The following is a 13,869-nucleotide window of genomic DNA, read 5'->3' as shown; positions in this document are numbered from 1 at the left end:
CAGAAAAGCGGATAGCTTTTTTGTTCCATATCTTCATTGATTGAATCACACTAAAAATAAAGAACTAGCTTGGATATAAAAGAAAAATCATTAAAAATGTTAAAAGTATCTATTGGCTATAAAGCTAGAATGAGAATTTAGAGTATGAATTCCTTTTAAAATCTCAGCTAAAGCTTCTTGCCATGATATTTTGAAAGTCATGAACCTCGAAACTGGGAAGTCATTACCCTTCTGTTCTGCTTGAATACTAAAGTACCTATTTAGTATTATAGCAACAAAAGTCTTTCAGTACTTCTAATGACCAGCCTCTCACGTGGCCTAGGCTGAAACAGATATATCTATTACATCTTGACATTGTGTCTTTATAAAATGTGCGCAGTAATGTATGCAGGGGAACAGAGGCAGTGGAGACAAAATGGAACAGGGAAATCCTGTCATAAAGGACCAAAGAAAAATACATGTTGATCTCAGGCTAAGCTATCAAGCAAATCTTTCAAGGTGAAAGGATCCCATAGCCTGCACGATGTGGTGCATTCAGCCTGTGCAGGATGCTTGAACAGTTGTGAAATAAAAGTTCTCTGACTTCTAGAGACAGCAAGAACTTCAGCAGCTTCCAGTCATGAGATGGAATGAAAAGACTTTGGTCTGGGCCCTTAAGTTCCTACACATGAAATGCCAAGACGCTTGCAGGTCAGGGTGTACAGGGCTGGGCTGTATCACTTCCAAAGGGCGTGCAGCCGATAGGGCAAGGGCTGTGCGCAAAGGGGCAAACAGACTGATAAAGAGCTCTGTCTTCTGAACATGGGCTGTGTAGATAGACATTTATGTTAGCTATTGGGCCCATATTCAAACTATCCAACTTTTCACATGTAACTGAAACAACTGAGCTACAAGCTTAACTGTGCTTTTTTCAATCTCAGTTCTTACCTCTGAAGGTAGTTCTGTTCATCTAAGGCCTAAATTGCTCTCTAGAGACTTCTAGGTCTTTCTGGGACAAGGAGTTTAGTCTGATCTCTTAGCTTAAGTCTAAGGCTAAGTCCAAAAAGTTGAGTCCAGAACCCACCTTTGCCCATGGAAAATGATCCAGAAATTGCAGGTCGTTTGCTGTTTTAGTTTATATTAAGAACCATAGAAACAATATTTCTTCTCCTTTTCCTCTCCTTTTGTTTCTCTTATTAAATTTTGTTTTAAAATGTGACTTTTTTAAAAAACCAACTTATTAATACTTATTTTAAAAACTCGTATTCATAGTGCTTGCTTTGTTAAGTAAGAACTTTAAAACACATGGCAGTCATTGTCCTGTGTATACCACAAGTAGCAGACAAACTGTGCTGTGCAGGCAGTTAGCATATTCAGGGCACTTAGGGTATGAAACACTGCAATGAATCCTAAACAATTCCTGCTTACCTTTCGGGTATGTAAACTAAATCCATGTTTTATTTCTTTTGGAGTTTTGTTTTAGCAGCTGCATGTTCCTTATTTGAGCAAAGAACATTTTTCCAATAATTTTTCTGATTGCTTCTTTGAAGGTAACTTCCTGGAGATAGATCCAATTGCAAAGAACGATTCACAGGGTCCTTGTCAATCACTAAAAATTAAAGTTACTGATAGAAAACTGATGTGTTCAGAAGATGAAAAAGCTGTTTCTTCGTTTTCTTGGGACCTCCAGGTCCTTTGCTTTTCCTAAGCCCCTGGATCCTTGTATTCCTGCTTCCAGCTCAGGACTGTAATTCTGAGATTGAATTGTTACTTTTTTCAAATGTAATCTTACTTAAGCAAAAAACAACTTCTGGGTAACATTTTCAAAAGCACTTCAGTCATTTTGGAGCCTAGAAGGAAGGATATCAAAGGCTTAAAGGACACATGGGATACAATTCCTATTAACTTTCAGTGGTTGACAGGTATGTAACTAACATTTGTGCCTTCAGAAATATTACATTAGTCCCCTTTTTAATAGTGCAAAGGGCAAAGGCAAAAGTCCACTGGGACATTATAATTATATATTCACTTACACAGTGTTCCCTGTTCATGGACGCAAGTATTTTCAGTTTATACTTCCTAAAGGACTCTAGGTGAACTTGTAGTTCAGCTACTCAGAATCTAGACGTTTTCAAATAAACCTCTCAGTGACCTCTGCTTTCAAAATTTTAATCTCTGATTTAGAAATTACATAGACTATATTCAATTTTGGAATTTAAGACGTTTTAAAACCTACAAAAATAAATTTGAATTGTACACCTTAGCTAGTCTTTAGGAGCATTTATGTTTTAACATTGAATTTCAGGGAGAGCTTGCAGACTGCAGGTTTGGTCAGATTTCGACATATGCTAAGGCTGTAAAATTTAGCTTTGTGAAACAAAAAAATTACAGAATTTGAACTCTAGTCTGTTAGGTTTTAGTAGATTTCAAAGCCTAGCAGTTGAACATCCTAGATGAAAATAAATCCACAGATTTCAAATACAGGTCTTAACTAATTTCAAACCTTACAATATCTGGAAATCAATTATTGTGCTTCCCACTGACGTGCTGGGCATTGTGACAGTAGATCTATTTCACCATCAATTCAACCAGGAAAAAACAGAAAATGAAGTTTCAGGCATGGCAATCAGTGTAATAAAGGAAAAAAGGGATTGATTCACGAGGGGAAAATTTTGAATAAATAGAGCAAGAAGGATGATCTTCATTTACATCAATATGGAATCGGGTTTCTGACACTAAAAATAGAAAAGGTCAAATGGAAATTTTTTAAGCTTGAAGGCAAGCTGGCAGGTGAGGATATTTTTGAATGCTGCATCCTCTAGATATGAAGTTATAAAACCCTGTATCCTTGAAAAGATAGAACAGAATCTGATACAACTGAAGAAGGAAACAGTGAAGAACAGGTTCAAGTAACGTCTTGTTTAAGCACAGGATATAAAAACAGACAAGCTGGCTGACAAGAAACTTACATGAAATTAAAAATCTATGCTACAAGTCTAAAAATACCTAGATTAACAGGAATATGAGATGATAAATGAAAATAGTAAAATAGCAGGTAACAGAAACTGGTGAAAGCAATGAGACAATGAAATATTGAGGGGGTAACATCAGGGCTATCCCACCAGTCACCTAGCTCAGAGAGTGACAATGACTGTGACATGCCAAGGGAGACAAAGACAAGGGAGCCAACTGGGCAAAAAGCACAGTAATAACTGGAGAGTGCATTTATGCCCATGTAGACTGAGTAAATATCTTCAAAGGTTACACTGCAGAGGCTGAATGCTTTATTGCCCTCCTAGACCAACTAGTTAGCAATTCATAAGAGAAAAGGCAGCTCTTGATGTAGCTCTAAGCAGTGCAAGGGGGATCAATGAAGATCTCGCAGGGTAGGAGCGATAACTTTTTTAATTCAGGATCTTTGTTACAGCAAGACTCAGAGTATGCTACCCACTTCAATAGCATTCATTTCAATAAATTGAGAGCACTTATAAAATTATAATTATAATCTAAAAGAGTAAAATATTTGCATGTGGCATGGAGGTTGTTTACTGGTGTCATATTATAATCTCAAAGTGAATGAATATTATCAATCCAAAGAGACTTTTGAACAGTCACACAAAAAACCCCAACTGACCCTGCCCCAAAAAATCATCGTATTTAAACAGTAGAGGAGAATATTAGGAATCTGAAGAGAGTAGTTCGTCCTTCAAAAAGTAGAAGTCGTGTTCAGTTAAGGAAAACCTTAGCGTATATATGACTTAGGAAATTGACTGTAAAGCCATAATAAAGCAGGCCAGATAACATTCTGAGGAAAAACTAGCTGAGCAGATAGTAAGTACTACTAAAACCTTTTTCAACCATACCAGAAGCAGGAAGCCTGTCAGGCTGCCAAATAGGTAATCACAATTTAAAAGAAGCACTTAAGAAAGATACAGCCATGGCAAAGTTGCTAAATGAGTTATTGTATTGATAGCCATCGCAAAGAGCCTTAGGGAGAATCCATACAGCCTTTCTTCTGCAGTGAAGAGTTTGAGGCACTGTATCAAATCAACATGTCAGCAGAAGAAGTTTCAAACAAATCTATCCAATAAACAGGAACAAATCACCAGAACCAGATGTTCCAAAGGAACGCAGATTTGAATCTGCTGAACTAGGAGATGTGCTATTTAGCTATGTCATCACTTAAGTTCAACCAATACCAAAATAAATTAAAGGAACTAAAGCTGGCCAATATACTTCAATTTTTAAATGTGTTTTAGTGAAGATTTGAACAACTGTTCCTTCTGTACCAGAAAAATGGTATAAAATATAAAAATATTGAATTAGAAGATAAAAGAAGAAATTAGAAGAGGCTTTAACACACCTTTTGCAGGAAAATCACACCTCTCGAGGCCATTGAATATTTTTTCAGGACTCCGTTTTAGAAAGGCACAGTGCTTTGTACAGCTTCAATGGATTTCCAAACAGTCTTTTACAATGCTCCTTAACAGAAATTATTATACATGCTGTTGCAGATAGGTCATTGCATGAATAAAAAAGTACTTAGCAATCAGGGGACAAAGGTATGAGTAAATAGTTGGTCTTCACTACCTGTAGAGTCTCTAGGGAGTTGTACTACAAAGAGGGAAAAAGAAGGCTTGTCATGATGTCATTTGGTAAAGTAACTGTGCACTGAAAATGGCACCAAAAAGAGAAATCTTGGGCCCATTTTGGTTAGTTCCTTGAAGATGTCAGTTCCATCTTTGAGCATCTAAGACTGGTCAAAAAAAGGAAAATAATGTTTGGAAATAAAGCAAGCATTAAGTGGGAAAACAACATTGTGCTACTATATTATCACTGTGTGCCAAAAAAATTGAGTATTGTTTACCATTCTGGGAAGCCTTTTCTAAACATTTATGAAAGAACTAGCAGAGGCACAGAAATACAGTATTGCTAATCAGAGGTAGAGAAAGACATCTATACATTGAGAGATTGCACAGGTTAGGAATTTTAGACCTAGAAGAGATAATTTATGTAGGATGGAGTAGAAATTCAGATGGTGGTGAAAAGAGATGACTAGAAACAGTAACTCGCTTATGTACACCTATCTCAAGGATAGGAAATCACCACATAAAACCCTTAGACAGCAGATGTAAAACAAACAAGAAGAATATAAAGCATGCAATTTCATCACACAGCTCATTGTCCAAGGACACTTTAAGTACCAAAACTCTAAATTACTTCAAAAAGCGTTTACAGGAAGTCTGTGATGAAAAGACATCATGTGGCTCAGGAACTCCCCAAAGCACAGATTTCCAAAACCAATACTCCCATTAACAGTAAATTCACATATTCACTCATTGTTTTATTCTTTTCCACAGTCATTTACCTTTGGCCATGGGTTTGGTGAGACCATTGATTTACCCAGTGTCCTGTCTTTGTGCTTTTTCAGAGTGATGACCACACACCAGAGCTGAGGTATATATTCTCCGTTGCCTTGTCTTTCAGATCACACTTTCTCACTAGTGGCATTCTATGTAGCCTATAAATTAAAAAGTGATCTTATATATTATCTTGGTGGAAGATGAAACAAAGGTCTCCAAAGTTATTGGCTGCATTTTCAAAAAGGAAATTGATGCTTCCGTTATAAGTTTGTCTTATAAATTCTTTGGAGCAATGGTTGCTTTCTGTTGGTTTCTGTTTCTTTCATGTAGGGAGCCTAATCCTGAGAAACAAGAAGGCACCAATAATTGTTCAGGGTTCAAGGGAGAATCTACTCCTTCTGCTCCCAGATTGCTGTGCAGTTATGAGTACAGATCTTCAGGCCTTAGATCAGACCTGTCTGTCTTCCTGTGCTGTGTCCATACTGCTTGGTGACCCCAGATGTTGCCACAGATGCATAAATAAGTAAAGACAAATCTAAAATCAGACACTGTTGAGCATTAGGCGTTGTAGATCTAACATGAGCTTTCCTTCTTTTAACCAATCTAATCTGCCTCCAAGGGAGTATATTATTCTGTTTTACTTTTGGCCTTCTTTGGCTGGCTGACCTCCCCCTAATTAAGCCAACTCATTGGAGGACCAGCATCTTATGGTTTCTAAGATATGCACGGCCAGAAAGTCATGTGTCTTTTCTGCTTGATCTGACCTTAAAATGAGAAGAAAAGGATTAAAAACAAGCAAATGACTCTCCTAAGAGAGAAGGGAGAAAATCCAGCTGCTGGCAGGCACGCAGCAGCAGCAGAGCAAGAGCACACTCCCCCTTGCCTTCATCCTGGGCCCCTGAGTGAACGCTTAGGGTGGTCCCAGGGGAGCCTGCATGGACACCACAGTCCACCCAGCACCAGCTCGCTGTTGCTCCCACAGGGCTGACTGCAGACACACAGCAACAGTATTGTGATGTTACATGAATAACTGTTATGTTACACGATGGTGATTTTTATGACTGTCAAGCAATACTGAAGAGAAACAGTTCAAATAATTTAATTAAGCCACGCAGCACTCAGAACAGCTGAAATTACAGGACACCAGGTTTCATATTGGCATTTCTGCCAACGTGTTAGAAAGTATTTCTAGCTACCTCCATACAAAGAAAAATCCAAATATAGACACAATAATTTTGATTTAAATGTGTCTTCTTTGATTGACTTTTAAGTTGAGGAAACGATATTAAATCTACATCCTACAGTACTATTTTTACTAGAAAATTTTGCCAGTACTGTCATCTAGGTACATCCATATTTGAGTGTGAATCCAGCCTGATTTTTCTTCTGTCAAATAGGTCTTTGGTTCTGTACTTTTAATCAGATCTTCCAAAAAAGACAGACGCAGAAAGAACCTTCATTTCATGTAGATGCACCTGCTTCAATGAATGATGACTTTGTTCCATTATGTTATCTCTACGCTTATCTTTATTGCAATAATGAAATAATTCTTGCAGAACTACGTAAATTCTTGAATTGACTATGTATTTACAGCACATAAAACCACTGAGAAATTTACCTACTGATTATCTCAAGCACACGCTTCAATACTTCTCTAAATACAACTGGCAAAGATAGAATATAGCTTTTACTTGAAATGAGACATCCAATGTCTCAGACTGTTTCAAAACTCTATTTCTTCTCCAGCAACAACGTGCTTTTGCGCCAGCTCCTAAATAACCATAAATTTCTTTTTTATAAACCTTAATGAATACTTGGCCAAGATGCTGTAACTATTGGCTTCTACCTTTGAGCGGAAATGGAAAAAAAGCGTACACTGAGTAAAATGGAAAAAAGATCACAGCAAGCCCAATGTTGCATTTTGCATTTAATCTGAAGGAAGCCTTGTTTTCATGGTGTTGCAGTTTTCAGTGTTTTTAATCTTAAAGTGGTTGATCAATTTAAGGTAAGTGGCAGGCATTTGGCCTAGTTCCCAGGCTCTACTTTCCTCCCAGAAAAGAAAAGATTCAGTCAGACACACAGACGAGGGGCATCATCGGTGGCTCTCACATTCCAAGCATTTTAGCACAGATTAAGTTGGAATGGTTTTACTGTTTACTGAAATCTCCTAGGTGTTGCATTTTATCCCCCTCTGGCTGTGGTTATCCAGGTTGAGCCTCTCAGGTCAGGACCTCCATAAGAAAAATGGCTTGTAGAGCCTTGAAGGGAAATACACAGCACAGGTCAAGACTCCTTATTAAAATGCAATTTCAGCAGCTTATTGCAAAATGTAAGTCCCCAGACAACAGGTAATTTAGCAGTGAACTTTTTTCCTAAAGCTTGCAGCAAGGCAAGAGCTGTTTTACATGCATTCCAGAGGAAAAAGCGAAGATAATCTTCTTAACAAGGACAAAACCTCAGCACTTTGTGTGTCTGGAAATAACCAGCAGATAATTAAGTGTTATTTGTAGCCCTTTATTTTTTTTTCTTTTACATGCAATAAAGTATAGATTTCAGTGTCTGATAAAAAATTCAAATTTGGCTTTATTACTAAATTGTGAAAATGTAATAGGTCCTTTTAAGAGCTTGTGTCTTCAAACAATAACTTTTTATAAATATAAGTTCTATGTTTTAATATAGTCAACCATTTTGCAGACACTAGGGCCAGATTTCTGGAGATATTAGGGTGACAAATTAGCTCAGGCTTCCTGGAATTCCACATGCACAAAGGGGACTGTGTGGAAGAGTTTTCACTATTCACATTCATAGGAGTTACGAGATGTGCGACTGTTTGTGGATCGGGATCAGAGGTATGAGTGTGAGGCTATGACAGTTGTTGGCTGTTTTCTTTCTGATAGCTTTATGGTTTTAAAAAACATGCTCTGCTACTCCTCTATTTTTTTAGTTATGCCTTTAAAACTAAATTGATCACCAGATTGAAATGCCCACTATTTTTTGCCCTAAAGTGAACTGGTGGTTTTGGAAATTGAAGCAGAATCAGAGCATGAATAAATAGGGGGTGCACTTTTTTTTTTTTATACAAGTGAAAACATTTCTCCGATATATACTCTAGCCAATTCATAAGCAATTTCCCTTGAAAATGTCAGTCTTTCCACAGCTTGGGTTTTAATGACCCTTAATAACACATTTGAAGATATTCTGTTCCTTGAATGATATATTGAAGAATTACGTTCCAGATGTATACAAGAGCATGCATATGCATGTCAGTGATTTGACTGAGCTGAACTGACCCTGCCGGGTGCCTCTGGAGTCCCATCCTCACAGAAACACTCTGGGAGGTATCAACACATTGCAGCCAGGTGCCAGTGCCTTTCTGGAAAGCATCATTACATAGTCAAAGCCTCCATCACTAAAGCCTTTTTCCCCCAGTTCGGTCTTTGAAAAGCAAGGAGGAAATTCAATGGGAAAAGTTTGCTTGTTTAATCAAGTAAGTTCAGTTACAAGGGGATACACTTGCAGTCTTTAGCTGGGAGATAACGAAGGGGTGGCGCAGGGAGAGTTTGTGAAGGCTGAGATAGCCCTCCAGAGCAGGGCAGTGCTGAGGCTGTTGAGGATCTGTGCACAGTCCATGCACACGGAGAGGCAGAGAAGGAGTTAACTGCAGCCCTAGGAGGGGCAGGAAGCCGACCAGCTGTATGCAGTTGCAGCTGCTGCTATAAAAAGGCTTTGCCTTGGAGGATAGGGAGTCATAGCAGAAGGGAAGGAAATTCTTCTTGTGAACTTAGCTCAGTTTTGAAGGGAAGGAAGTGGGTTCCTGATGGTTGAGTCCAGGGTGTCTGAAATATGGAAGGTCTTGCAAGTATCTGGCCGGCGAGTGTGAATTTGTCTGTTTGGTCAGTGGCTCCTGCTTGCTGTTCGGGTTGTCTAGCCAGCGTGTGTCTTAAGCTTTCTTCTATGTTCCTGTTTAGCAGAAAATTGTTGAATACTGTTACAGATAACACTGTATCTCATACTGATTTTTTTCTCTGCTGCTGTGCAGAAGCCCCATGCTGACCCTTCTGTAAGGGGAGGGGATTTTTTCTTATGGGACTATTCTCATGAGGTCTGGGAAAGAGAACTAGGTCTAGGTAGGTCAGGAAGGGGTGTAAGATGCTGACTGGGTAAACTTGTAGCAACACTCTCCCAGAAAAAGGCTATCCTTGATAGAGGGTTCAGCTATAAAGGAAAGGAAGCATCTTCCTGACAATCCCTGAGGAAATGACTTAACCCTTAAGAGGAAGAGAACAGAGGAAAAGGGTTGCTTTATATAGCCCAATACTCACATGCATACAGAGATGTTTAAAAAACAGGTTTTTAACTTGACATTGATTTATTCCACATGTTGCTCTCCTCTTCCTCTTCCCAACATTTGTATAAAATCTTCTGAGGGATAACCTCAGCTGAACACATCCTAGTAGTACAAATAGATTCTTTTTTTACTTTGATAAAATATATTAGCATGTTATCAGAAACTGTAGGTGAGATTCTTCCATCTCTGTTTTTAAGTGAAGGTATACATGCAGCTGAAGCAAAAGCAACAGCAGTAGGTAAATAAAAATTGTTTCTAACCATGATGCCACGATTCAGTTGCTGGAAGACTGCAGGTATAGCACATGGCACACAAACCCCTTAGACGTTTTTGGATACCAGCTTTTCTCTGCTGGCTCTACAGGCTGGCTGGCTCTTACTTTCCTTTGGCTAGTCTGTGGAAAACAGAGAGGGTTTTATTAACCAAGATTGCACAGCTCAGGAACAGTTTCTAGCTTGCCAAACTACTCACAGCAAAGTGTCGCAAGATTAGATTTGTCCTGGCTGACTAATCCAGGCTCCTGTGAGACAGAAGGAAAAAAGTAGCAGAAAAGGAGTAGGACAAAGAAGATCTAAATAGAAGCTAGGGCCAGTTGTGCTGCAGGGTGCAAAAGCAATATTGAGTCTGGTTCCCATTTGTATTTGAGATCCTCTGACACCAGTGGAGTATAATAGAGCTCAGTACAAATGAGACACTGATGCTTGCCTCTCACATTGCTTGGGTTCTAAGTGGTTGCGACAGACACAGCTTTCCCAGAAAGAGATAAAGTCTGAGTTCCTTTCTCTTCTACCACATACGATCGATCAGCAGGTAATTGTACCCCTAGTGTCGTATTTAATGGCCATGGCTGAACCTGCTGTATTGCCTTGGTATAATGAATGGTAAAACCAGCTCCAGCCGTATGCCATGCAGTGGACGTCCCAATTTTACAGGGACCATGAACCACATGTGGCATGGTGGCCATTACTTCAGGAGATGGAAGTAAGCAGCTGACAGGCCTTTTTGGTTTCTTCCTTCTCCTAGCCCAAATCTTCAGATAGGGCCCATTCAAAAGAGATTTTTGAAGACTTTTCTGTTTGTTTCCTCAGGGCTTGTCTACACAGCCCTCTGCTGTGCTAAATGGCTCTGTGATGGCCCTTGTGTAGTACAAGCCTGTAACTAAGATGTCATGGAGAGGAAGACATTGCAAATCAGTGAAACTGCCACACATCCCACATTAATACTCTTATCTACCCTGTATATGAAATAAACCATGACTTACTATCTTTTCTTGTGTTCAGTCATTAGTTCAATTCTGGGCATACAAGGAGTTGTTCTAGTTAAACTTATTCCTGTCCAAATGGCAAGAGTATGAGGAAAAATAATTTTGCCCTTAATTTACGTCCTACTTTCATCTCAACTAGCATTCAGCTGCGGACACCCTTGAGAAACTCTGCCTAATATTCCTATATTATGGAATAACTGCAGTTAATAAATGAGGTAGGAAGGGAGGCCTAAACTCTCTTAAAATGTTTTATTTATTTATTTATTTAGTATTATTTACCCAAGCAAGGCTACGCTGAGGCTTCAGGCTTCTCTTGCAGACTGTATCTGAAGTTATAGACTTGGTGAATTATATCAATAAAACAAACATTAGGTCACACAGATGCTTAATGGTTTGGTTGACAGAATAGCAGAAGAATAGCAGCCAAAAGACCTTCATTTAATCCCCAGCTAGGTCATTTATTATTATTTATTTCTTACAAGAACATCATGACTAAAGAAGAGGCTCATCATTTGGATTATACAGTTCAGTCATTCATTTGAGGAAAGCCAAAAAACGGGATTGTTGATTGCTAATAAATGAGCTAATCTCCCAAGATGTTGGCATGACAGGCAGTATTCTTTCGACTTCAGCCAAAATTCCCAACAGGGAAATCCTATAAAAGTTCTCTTTCTTCAGAGATCTTGGTAGGAACAATGCTCTGCTGACATCTGGATTGCAAACATTAAATCAGAAGGTCACTTACATCTTTACCAAGCTCCTGTGTTATTTCAGATTAGTGTGTGGCATCCCCCTTAAAGGTAACCTGGAATATAATATACTGTGTTTGAAATCTATACCCATGCACTTGTTTAATAACCTAAACCAGCATTTTAACAATTGCATTCACTCTCACAAAGTCTCTGTGATTGGTCATGAATAATTATATCCATATTTAAACCTACACGTTGGAACATAGATGCCTCTTACTGGCAGTTTTCCATTAAGTTTGTCTTAAGGTTATAAAGCCTGACATTTCTGATACTTCAGGTCACAATGCACACTTTCATAGGAATCTATAAAATGTTTGAATGACATTGCTTTTAAGAACATATGCTGGTTTTCTGAGTATATAATGGTTAACCTTTTTTTTTTTTTTTAAGGTAGCCTGTTAGAAGGAGCTTAGGGTGAATAGTAGGAAGTGCTTCAAATGCTCAGATGCTTGAAAGTAAACCAAATAGGCCAAGATATTAGTTACTTAATTTCCCCACCAAAAATCTGGGCAAGTAACTGTAGAAGTCAGAAGTTAGCTCTGCTTTACTGTAACCATACCACATGTGGCATCAACTTTTCCAAACAAAATTTAGAAGCCAAGTTTTAAGACTCATGCATTTATCTCATTCATTCGATGGAGGATTTCCAAGTAAGTTTTTAATCTATTTTAAAAAATTACAATAAATTTTCCTACAGTATTCATAAAATCTTCTGTAGATCCCACCTCTGTTTGTAGGTCCTGTATTCTCGTTTCCTTTATCTTTCTTTCTTTTGGATTTTTTTTTGTTTCTTAGAGATGTTTTTTACAGTTTCAAGGCCACTAGATTAATACAGCACTGGGGGGGTGGGGGGAGGAGGGGAGGGGGGGGGCAAAGGTGCAGAAAAAGAGAGAAAGAAAAATAAAGGAAGGAAAGAAAGAGAAAAAGAGTACTGTGATGTGCAATTTTTAAGGTATCTGATAAGATGACCCCCATTTTTCGACAATTTTATATTTCTGATGAGCCAAATTCATTCTTTATCTAGTTTAATTGCCATTAGCCAGGCAATTCACAAAGGACTAGGTTACTATTGAAAGCCATAAAATTACCTTGCTGAAATTCTCTTACAGACCAGTTAAATAGTGTTTCCTTGCTGTTGATGCAGCAAACAGAATGCTTTCTTTATATTCACAGTTCTTGGAAGAAGGCAGCTAGCTTCTCATTTGTTCCCACATTTATCTGCAACAAATCACAGATGCAGCTGATGGCATCTGGGTATCTATCTGAGTCAATGGTAGATGCCTGAATCTAGAAATTATATAGCTACTTCTCTCTTTATTTCTCTCTTTTTTTCCCCCTCTTCCTTCATTTTGACCCTCCTCTAATAATAGCAAAATTCAGGAAACATTGGCAAATATTTTTAATTTTTTATGAATCAGCTAATTTTAAGAAATTTTAAAATAGGTTCTTCATAGTTTTTCCTACCCTAACGTATTGAAGGTTTTTATGACATACTCTGTAGCCTGCTGATGAACAAACTGAACTGAAATGAAATTCTGAAATTTCAGAATTGTCATGTGCTGTTTTTCCTGTAAGTGACACTTTACTGATTTTTTGAAAATGGATCATCTGTGGTGCAATGTTGGGATTTACCTAGCTGGTTGATCTTGGTCAGACAGTCTTGAAAGGAAATGGCTAAAAAAATCCCACAACCATGAAGTGATGGGTAGCATAAATGAACAAAATCTCTAGTTCATGAATGCATGTAGAAAGCTTTAGCCTTTTAGCTTAAAGACTCCATGACACTGTCCATGACAGCATGGGTTTATCTTGTGCAAAACAAATAATTGATTCTCCATCTCTTGATGTATCTAAAGAAAGAATAGTGGCTTTAGTGAAAATTATAGTATAGTCGAACACAAGGTATTACATTCAACACAGGCTAAGTGATATTTAATAGACTGTGATGCAGGTGGTGAGAGTAAAAAGATTGGCTTGTGCTATGCCAAAGATCTAGCAAAATCCCTGTGCCCCCTTCAGTCCTTAAAATCTATAGTTAAGATACGTGAAAAACCAGTTTTGCACTAATGGTAACAGAGGACAGTCAGAATATAGGCAGTGGTCCCAATCAAAGCTTAGCTAGAAAATCAGGGGTTTGTAACTCTAATTTTACAAGATGTCACA

At 38.2% G+C, this 13,869-nt stretch overlaps 1 long non-coding RNA gene across 1 annotated transcript in view; it reads left to right on the top strand.

The window, feature by feature from the left end:
* LOC119146432 overlaps positions 1–6,688 on the top strand; it is a 50,644-nt gene extending 43,956 nt beyond the window's left edge. The window contains exons 2-3 of the long non-coding RNA XR_005103737.1: positions 5,340–5,436; positions 5,673–6,688. This is a non-coding gene — a long non-coding RNA (uncharacterized LOC119146432). The remainder of the gene's footprint in view (positions 1–5,339; positions 5,437–5,672) is intronic.
* The last annotated feature ends 7,181 nt before the right edge of the window (positions 6,689–13,869 follow it).

The sequence above is a fragment of the Falco rusticolus genome, chromosome 4, assembly GCF_015220075.1.
Source record: "Falco rusticolus isolate bFalRus1 chromosome 4, bFalRus1.pri, whole genome shotgun sequence".
Taxonomy (NCBI): Eukaryota; Metazoa; Chordata; class Aves; order Falconiformes; family Falconidae; genus Falco; species Falco rusticolus.
The sequence above is the reverse complement of the archived record's forward strand: the minus strand, read 5'-3'. Positions and strand labels throughout refer to the sequence as shown.